This window comes from Cornus florida, unplaced genomic scaffold (genome assembly GCF_030987335.1).
Source record: "Cornus florida cultivar Cherokee Brave unplaced genomic scaffold, ASM3098733v1 CherokeeBrave_3.0.0_Hap2_Chr04, whole genome shotgun sequence".
NCBI classification, from domain to species: Eukaryota; Viridiplantae; Streptophyta; class Magnoliopsida; order Cornales; family Cornaceae; genus Cornus; species Cornus florida.
Window position 1 is genome coordinate 41768365 of NW_026775574.1, and position 10420 is coordinate 41778784.

General features: G+C 37.1%; 1 pseudogene; it reads right to left on the minus strand.

Annotated features, from left to right (window-relative positions):
- Positions 1-5791: 5791 nt before the first annotated feature.
- LOC132305910 (small nucleolar RNA R71) lies at positions 5792-5890 on the minus strand (annotated as a pseudogene).
- Between the last annotated feature and the right edge of the window lie 4530 nt (positions 5891-10420).

Here is a 10420-nt window from a genome sequence, read left to right on the forward strand (position 1 = left end):
ATCCGGAGGAAGTTGCACAGCATTGAAGATATTGAGCTTAACATTTATATTCCCAAAAGAGATATACATTAATCCGGTCCTACATTTAATGGAAGTATTAGCTGTAGCTAGGAAGGGATGTCCAAGAATTATGGGAATATGTTTTCTTGGGTCATGGACTGGTTCCTTATCAAGAACCACGAAGTCTATCGGGAAGTAGAACCTATCCACCTTTATGATAACATCTTCGATGATTCCCCGTGGTTGCTAAATAAATCTATCTGCAAGTTGTAACACTATCAGAGTTGGCTTAAGCTCTCCCAACCCAAGTTGTAAGTAAACTGAGTTAGGAATCAAGTTCACACTCACTCCTAAGTCAAGGAGGGCCCTCTCTATCTTGTGGTCACCAATGAGACATGAGATTGTCGGGGCGCCCGGATCCTTATACTTTGGAGGAGTGTTGTGCTAAATTATCGCACTCACCTGCTCAGTTAGTCTTACCTTCTTTGGTAAATGACTTTTGGAAGTGCACTTTTGAGTGCACAAATCCTTGAGAAATTTGGCATAGGGAGGAATTTGTTTAATAGCATCTAAGAGAGGTAGGTTAATCTTTACTTGCTTAACCACATGTCCTGAATTTTACAGCTTTTGTTCCCAAAATGTGTCAACTCTTAAAAACATTGAGGAAACGGAGCCTTATGCTCATAAGAGGTCTCCATATTTGAGGTAACAAGCTTTGAATTTTCAGTGCTAGACTTTGGATTTTCTGGAGTGAAATTTGGATTAGAGGAGCTGAGATTTGGATTTTTAGGAGGAAGAACTTTTTCATCTTTTCCTCCATTAACCTTGTTGTTCACAATTCGACCACTCCGAAGGGTGGTGATTGCTTGGACATGTTCATGATTAGGCCCACTCATAGGAGGGACTTCGTCAATCACATGGATCCCTCTAGGATTCATAGTTAGTTGAGCGGGAAGTTTTCCCTTATCCTTTTGAAGAAGTTGGTTTACTGAATTAGCTATTTGTCCCACTTAATTCTCAAGTTTAGCTATTGACTGAGTATGTGAATGAACCATTTGGAAAGTAGGCTGCAAGGATGCCAAGAGTTGCTTATTGGATTCCAATATTTACTTGTTAAGGGATTCCATCATTTGCTTATTTGCAGCGAGAATCTCATCAGTTGGAAACACAGGAGGTGGAGAAGAAACATTTGGATTATAGGGTGGACGGTAGCTTGAAGAGGCCAGAAATTGCCTATTTGGAAATTAAGAAGAGGGCTGATTTTGATGCCCTTGATTTTGAAATGTTGAATTTTGTAGGGCTGGTTGCCTCCACAGAAAATTCGGATGATTTCTCCATCCCAGATTGTAAGTATTGGAGTAAGGATTATTTCTAGACCTGGAAAACATAGCATTTGCTTGCTTTTAATTGTTACTAGAAAATTACTCCGGTGTGGGGCAATCTTCCGAGAGATGGAATGGGCTAGTACATAATGCACACACTGCATTTGTTGAATTTTGAGACAAAGAAGGAGAGAAATGTGGTGCCATTAATTGGTGGAATTTGTGAGCTTTGACATCCACTTGAGAAGATTCTTCCCTCATTGTCTTTAGTTGATGTAGATTGGTGTTCTTTGCATTGGTTGAGGTTGGAACCTTACGAGAATTATGTTGCAATGAGTTTTCACTCAAATTCTGGAGTAATATCCAAGCCTCATCCACATTTTTAGACATAAACATCCCTACAGATGATGAGTCAACCATGAGTCTATGTGGTTCGGTTAAACCATCATAGAAAGCTTGCACTAATTGCCATTTCGGAATTAGGTGATGCGGATATTTCCTAAGGAGGTCTTGAAGTCTTTCCCAAGTCTCATGGAGTTGTTCCCCATCGATTTGTGAAAAACTAAGAATGGAATGCCTCATTTGATTGGTCTTACTCACTAGATAGTATTTTTTTAAGAATTTTTCTTGTAGTTGTGCCCATGTAGTGATGGAATTTGCAACAAGGGAGTTTAACCAATATTTTGCCCTATCTTTTAAGGCAAATGGGAAGAGACGCAAATATAGTGTATTTTTAGGGAAGCACCTCATCTTGATGGTAGAGTAAATTTCAAGGAACTTATTAAGATGCTTATAAGGGTATTCATTTTCAAAGCTATAAAAGGATGGAAGCATTTGAAATGTGCTAGATTTGATCTCATATTGGGCTGCATCGATGTTTGGCATCACTATGCAAGAAGGTGAGGCATAAGTTGTAGGGATGAAATGGTCCCTAAGAGTCATAGGTACCACATTTGGAATTTCACCCCTTCCATTATTGATTTCCTCATTCCCCATATTTTCTTCATTTCATGCCATTGTATTAAATTCAAGTTCAATTCCTCTTATATTTTTAAATTCCCTAAGGTTTCTTCTAAGAGTCCTTTTAAGTGAATTTATGTCCATTGGTTCTTCAAGAGTTGGCAAAGATAATGACCTATGGCCCAACATCAACAACATAATTCAAACAATAAGCACAACACCCCTTCACCATAACATCCACATACAATGTTCCCTTTCTCCTCAATTATCAACAAGACAAAAAATAAATGGCCACGACAAGGACCGATGCTTTGCAATACAGTAAAACAAGAATACCCTCGACAAGGGCTTCACAATCAAAGATCTCTAATCTATACACATGCAAAATATTCACAACTTTTGAAACTAGAACTTTGAAAAACTTACCTGGAGTCCTTTAGACTTACAATCTTTAGGTTTCTCCTTGGCAAGCTGTAATGACCCGGTCATTTTCCTTCGTTTCCTTTTTCTTGAAATTTTATGGATAAATTTTTTCCGTTTAATTTTCATTTCTGAGTTCTGTTTCTCGTCGTTTAGTGTCATCTTGAGTGCTCGAAAATGGTTTCTGAGACACTTTTCCGTGGATTGACAACTTCCTTTGAGGACCGAGTCATTTCTGCATTTTCACGTTTCGAACACTATGCACTATTTCGTCTTTTTCCCTATTCTGTCTTTTCCCCGTTTGTCAGTTTTTGGCACAACCTCACTCTTCATGCTCGAAGTTGGTTTTTGACTTCACGTGTCTTCATCTTCAGTGGTTTCCTCGAAATACGTATCTTTACTTTTGTAAGAAAGTACTCTAGCTGCTCCCGGTGTCCATAAGGGCATGGATGCACAATTCTTAAGAATCTTTTTCTTTTCTTGGGGTGTTTTTCCTAAATATCTTTTGAAGATATATTATTTCAGGGGCATCTAAGAAAATATCTTTTGGAAGATATTTTCATTCTGGGGCAGTTTTGTAGTTAACCCTTTTTGTAGGGGCCATTGTGCAATTAACGAAAGTTATTGCAAAATGCCTCATCTGGAGCCTTCATCCTCATACAAGATTTATTTTCACATTTCGCCGAGTCATGGACTCTTGGAAATTCCTTCTTGTCATTTTTCTCCAGTTTCAGAGTTTTTGGACCCGGTTGCCGTCGAAATTGTTCGGGGTATAACTTTCTTCTCGGGACTCAGTTTTTGACGCTATTTCTTTCGTAGTTCATATATTTTCATTTTGAATCTTTTTTGTTCACGGAGTTTTTCCGTTTGAGCGCGTTTGCTCAAAATCCACTTTTTCGAACCCGGCGGGGCCCGTTGGGGCACTTTTTGAGATTTCTATAAAAAGGAGATGAGATATTTCATTTTTCATCTTCCCCACTCTCCTTGCATGACCTGAAGCAGCCATGGATGCCCATGGAGCTGCCACAATCTCTCTTCTCCTTTGATACACTTTTCCCTGGTGAAAAGTCTTCGGCCTTTACGTTTATTGTTCCCCTCGACGTGTTATACCTTTCACCCTTACCAGAATTCATTTTTGACCATTTCTTGAGTTTGGGTTTGAAGTCAAGTTGTGATTTTCATGGGGCTTCCTTCGGATTCATGTAGATCGTGTTGTCCCTGACAAAACCCTTCGGTATCGTCAGATTCGTAGCACTTTTCTGTCGGTGGGGACTTGAGATTTCCGTCTCAAATTGAGGTATTTTCTTGCTATATTACATGCTTGTGATGCTTATACACCTTGATTAAATGCTTAAGTAACAAAATCTAGAGATTTTATTATTTATTTTTCTTCTTAAGAATTTAATTTTCCCGGTTGTCCATCGCTTTGTTTAATCATGTGGCATGATAAAATATTACCCCTTGATATGTTAATTGACATATATTAAATCTAGATCATTTAGACAAGTATTGAAGATTTTATTTAATATTTATCTTGAATAAAATATTAAATCATGTGGCCTTAACTAGCTTGAAATCGATATGTGTTAGCATATTATATTAGGCCTTGGCATGCCCTACAACATAGGTGAATTTGAGAGAAATTGGAAGTGTTTTGAAATCTAGTAATATTTAATTAATTAGATTAATTAAATTGCTCCAAGTGTACTATTCATCCTGTTGGATTTCCGACTTGAAATTCTCGATGTGCATAGCATATGGTTTCACATATATTAAATCTATAATATTTGATTAGGTTTTGAAACCTTTCAATTTTTATTTTTCTAGTATTAAAGTTTAATACTCATGGTAGTATCTTACTTAGAATTCATTTGTATCATGGTTTTAAAACAAGTCTTGACATGTTGTGTAACATACATTAATTTGAGGTCATTTAGATGATTTTAAAATCTAGAGATTTTAATTAAATGAATTAATTAAATTCTATTTAATGGTTCCATGAGCTAGATTAAGTTTCTAACCTTGTCTTCATGTTTTCCTTGACAAGTTCCTTCACGTGTATCAAATCAGGAATAATCGGATAAGTTTTGAAACTTATATTTAATTAATTCCTCTGTATGGAATTTAATTCACATGGTTGCGTCTTGTATGTAATGGACTTGTAACTTGACATTGAACTTGGCCTTGACATGATCCTATAAATAACTTATTCGTAGAACATTTTGACTCACCATAAAATCTTGATAATTTAATCCTTAAGTAGATTAAATTCCTTTGTATGCTTCCATCGAGTTAATCATGCCTTGATATGAATTCTTGTTAAACTTGTGAATTATACTTGTACTTAATGAACTTGTACCTTTTTATCAAGCATCGTGAGCCCTTGTATCTAGGTTTCATTAATGTACTTAATACACATGTATATTTGTCTTGGAATGATTTAATTACACATGTGTTGCTTAGAAAGTGATTGAATCATGTATCTTATACTTGTGGCATATCTACTTCAATGAACTTCATATGTGGAGGACCTTGGTCACATAGACCAACAAGGCATCCTCTATCCCAATGTACATCATGATAACATGCAAGTACCATTAGGCATGCCAAGGCCATTTGTTCATCCACCACAACAACAAGGCCAAGTTCCATTGGGAATGCCAAGGCCAAGTCCCATCATTCAAGGCAATCAAGGTGCCCATGTTGCACCTCCAATTGCTAATCCTCCACTTATTTTAAGAGATCAATATGTGCCTAATGAATATAATGCACCCACATGCATTCCACTTCCACCATTTAGAGCACACCACTATGAAATCAAGCCGCAAACCATTCAAATGCTTCCTAATTATCATAGACTTCCAAGTGAAGACCCTTACAAGCATTTGGATGAGTTTCTTGAAGTATGTTCCACCGTAAAATATACGGACATGCCGGAAGAGGTCTTAAGGCTTAAAATTTTTCCACTCACCCTTAAAGACAAGGAAAAATATTGGTTTAACAATCTTAGGCCTTTTTCAATAACTTCTTGGGCGGCAACAAGAGTTCTTGAAGAAGTACTATCCGGTTTCTAAGACCAATGCCATAAGAACCTCAATTCAAGAATTTTCACATGGGGATGGAGAAACATTTCATGAGGCATGGGAACGCTTTAATGAATTGCTTAGGAAGTGTCTACATCATGACATGCCTAAATGGCAATTAGTTCAATATTTCTTTAAGAGTTTATCGGATAATTACAAGGGCATGGTTGATGCTTCCATGGGTGGCTCTTACACTGATAGGCATGAGGATGACATGTGGCGTCTTTATGAGAGTATGAGTGAAAATTCTTTGCATCGTACTTTATCTTCGAAGAATGGTAGAAATTCTAGTGGTAGGAAGAGTGTTGGCTTACATCAAGTCAACCACTCCAATGAAATTGCCGTCGAAATGAAATCATTATCTCAAAGGTTTGATCAATTTTTGATTAACCAAAACTCGGCGAATCAAGTTTCTTCCTTCCCTAACCATTCTCATCATGCATCTAATGAGACATGTATGACTTGTTCAAGTATTTTACATTCTACTTCCAATTGTCCCCATGGACATGTGCAAAGTGAGCATTATGAACGAGTAAATGCAACATTTATGAATCAAGGGAACAATCCTTATGGCAATCACTACAATCCTAGTTGGAGGAATCACCCGAATTTCTCTTGGAAAAGCCAAGGGGAGGGCTCAAACCCTTCCCAAGGTGGTTTTCAAGGAAAGTACATTCCACCTCCACTACAAGACCAAGGTTCCGTGTCAATGACAACGAAATCAATGGGAAAGAAGAATTTATCAATTTTGATCAAGACATCCTTAATGATACCCCTAGGCTTTTTGATTGATTGGTCGACAAGTTGTAAAACTACCAACGTTGGTTTTAAGTCTCCAAAGGCTAATTTGACATAAACTGAGTATGGAAGAAGGTTAACACTAGCTCCTAGGTTAAAAAGAGCCCGATTAATGATATAATCATCAATGATCTATGAAGTAGTAGGTGAACCGGGGTCCTTAAACTTGGGGAGAGTGTTATGTTGCAAAATTGAACTTACTTGTTCGGTTCAGACCACTTTTCTAGGTGCTTGGCTTTTGTTCTTCCTCTTTTGGGTGCACAAGTCTTTCAAGAATTTGGCATAAGCCGAAATTTGCTTGATTGCATCCAAAAGTGGAAGATTGACTTTCACTTCCCTAAACACGTCCATGATTTCATTTACTTTGGCCTTTTGCTTGTCATTTGAAATGGATCCTTGTAAGGTATCCAGAAATGGAGCTTTTGGCTCAAAAACCTTTTCAGAAATTTTCTTTAAAGTCTCTTTAACACAAGAAGTTTTCAAATCATTTTGTACATCTTCCTTTTCAAAATCACTTTTCAAATCACTTTCCATAACTTTCTCTTTTATATGGTCATGCACATGCAATGAAGGAGGAATATGATATGAAATGGGACGGGTGTCAACTTGTGGTTGCACCGGTTCACTCTCTTCATTGAACACACCCACTTGGTTGTCCACAATTTTTCCACTTCTCGAGGTAGTCACTGCATTAACATGCTCTATTTTGTGACCTTCCGATGAGGAATGAGTCTCCACAACACATTATTGCTTTTGTGGGGCATTTAAAGGCATTTTTGCCTTCTCTCTTGCATTCAAAGTACTAACTATTTGCCCTACTTGGGTTTCTAGCTTAGTAATGGATTGAGAGTGAGAATGAAGTAATTGTGTGTTTGCTTCTAAGGTGCCCAAAGCGGTCAAAACTTTCTCTTCAAAAGCGAGACTTCTAACATTTCCTTGGGAATATGATGGTTGATTAAGAAAATAAGAATTTGAAAATTGATTTCCTTGTGATTGATATGATGATATAAAACCTTGGGAACCTTAGCTTTGCATTGGAGGTGAAATGTACTTTCCTTGAAAACCACCTTGGGAAGGGTTTGAACCTTCCCATTGGTTTTTCCAAGAGAAATTCGGGTGATTCCTCCAACTAGGGTTGTAATGATTTTCATAAGGATTGTTCCCTTGATTAGTAAAAACAGCATCTGCTTGTTCATGATGCTCACTTTGCACATGTCCATGGGGACAATTGGAAGTAGAATGTAAAACACTTGAACAAGTCATACATGTCTCATTAGATACATGATGAGAATGGTTAGGGAAGGAAGATACTTGATTCGCCGAGTTTTGGTTGATCAAAAATTGATCAAACCTTTGACATAATGATTTCATTTCGGTGGCAATTTCATTGGAGTGGTCGACTTGATGTAAGCCAACACTCTTTCTACCACTAGAATTTCTACCATTCTTCGAAGATAAAGTACAATGCAAAGAATTTTCACTCATGCTCTTATAAAGATGCCACACGTTATCCTCATGCCTATCAATGTAAGAGCCACCCATGGAAGCATCAACCATGCCTTTTGAAATTGTCCGATAAGCTCTCAAAGAAATATTGAACTAATTGCCATTTGGGCATGTCATGATATAGACACTTCCTAAGCAATTCATTAAAGCATTCCCATGCCTCATGAAATGTTTCTCGATCCCCATGTGAAAATTCTCGAATTGAGGTTCTCATGGCATTGGTCTTAGAAACCGGACAGTACTTCTTCAAGAACTCTTGTTGCATTTCCACCTAAGAAGTAATTGAAAAAGGCCTAAGATTGTTAAACCAATATTTTGCCTTGTCTTTAAGGGTGAATGGGAAAATTTTAAGCCTTAAGACCTCTTTCGGCATGTCCGTATATTTTACGGTGGAACATACTTTAAGAAACTCATCCAAATGCTTGTAAGGTTCTTCACTTGGAAGTCCATGATAATTAGGAAGCATTTGAATGGTTTGTGGCTTAATTTCATAGTGGTGTGCTCAAAATGGTGGCAATTGAATGCATGTGGGTGCATTATATTCATTAGGCACATAGTGATCTCTGAAAGCAAGGGGAGGATTAGCAATTAGACATGCAACATGGGCACCTTGGTTGCCTTAAATAATGGGAGGTGGTGGAGCATAGATTGGCCTTGGCATTCCCAATGGAACTTAGCCTTGTTGTTGTGGTGGATGAATGAATGGCCTTGGCATACCTAATGGTACTTCCATGTTATCATGATGCACATTGGGGTGGAGGATACCTTGTTGGTCTATGTAATCAAGGTCCTTCACATAGTCCTCATTATGTCCTTCCATTGATGAAATGGATTGACTAGAACTACCTCTTCCCCTAGGGTTTCGAACAATGGATTCAAGATGAAAATTTAAAGGGACAATAGTGGGTCTCAATGATCTACGACCATGCATGCATAATGCAACACAACAAGCAATAACAACAAACACTTCACCTTCACAACAAATTAATAATTAACAAACTTCCTCCACAAACAATGTTCTCATACTCCTATGCTTTAACAATAACATGTAAGAAAAGTAAATTACCTCCATGTTGGCTTACGATTTATCTAAGATTTGAAATACAAGCCTCCATGCGGGCCGATGATTTAACTAAGGGTTTAAGTAAGAAAAAGCTCACAAAGGTCCTTTAGCACTTCAACTCCAAATTTTTAGCTTTTAACTTAGCAAATTTTTTTTAATTTTCATTTGCTTGGAATAATCCTTTGCTCACCTTCTTAGCCCAATGCTCCTTGTCAAACAAGAACAAACACAATAAGTAACAAAAATTAAAAAAAAAAAGTAAAGACACGATCAAAAGAGTACTAATTCCTAATTGATTCCACAAATACGACGTTGCCAATCAATCAATCCCCGGCAACGGTGCCAAAAACTTGGTGGCTTTCTATCGTCAAACCCAAAAAGTTTTTGCAATGTTGCCAAGTTTTACATTTAGAAATTGCCGCTACTACCTTGCACTAAAAATATAGCGAGTGTGAGTAGGGATTGTCCCAAGGGATTGAGGGTCGCACTAGGTTGAGGAATCAAAATTAGGGTTCGTAGGTCGAGTGATCAAAATAGTGGTTGGTTGGTTGAATTAAACTAGATGCAAGTTAAACTAAGTAAACAATAATGCAATAGAGAGAATAAAAGAGAGAGAGATCTTGGAGTTTAGAGATCACCACTAAGCATAGCTTTTCTACACCTTTAATGAATGATTAATGAGGGGAAAAACATGTTTTGTAACAACGTGTGTGTGTGTGTGTGGTTGTTCTAACAAGCATGGATGACAAATTAAGCATATATTATCTCAACAACAAGGAGGATAGCACAACATATCAAATTAAGCCATTAATCCTTTCTTTAAGCTCACAATCCAAACACATCACAAGGTTAGAGATATATGTTACTTGTTTTTCGTAAATATGGAACATCAACAACAAGCATGGATTGTCCTCCCATTTAACAACTACACTACAACTAAGCTAATGGCATGAAATTAAACTAATTAAACTAAGGGAGAGGTACAATCCATCAAGAAATAAGTATGAACCATCAAATAAACCACAAGAACATGACATTAAGCACTATGTCTTGACAATCTCTAGATCTATAGCATCAACACACATAGACATGCATTAATAACACAAAAAATAGAGACAAACACATGAACATCTATTCTAGCATACATAGACATTTAGATAGAATGAAATGATCAATTGGAAGCATTAAACCATATAAATCATTGAAGAAACAAGATTTATACATATAAAATGTCAAGACATGAATCACAATATAAATCCCCTCAAAAA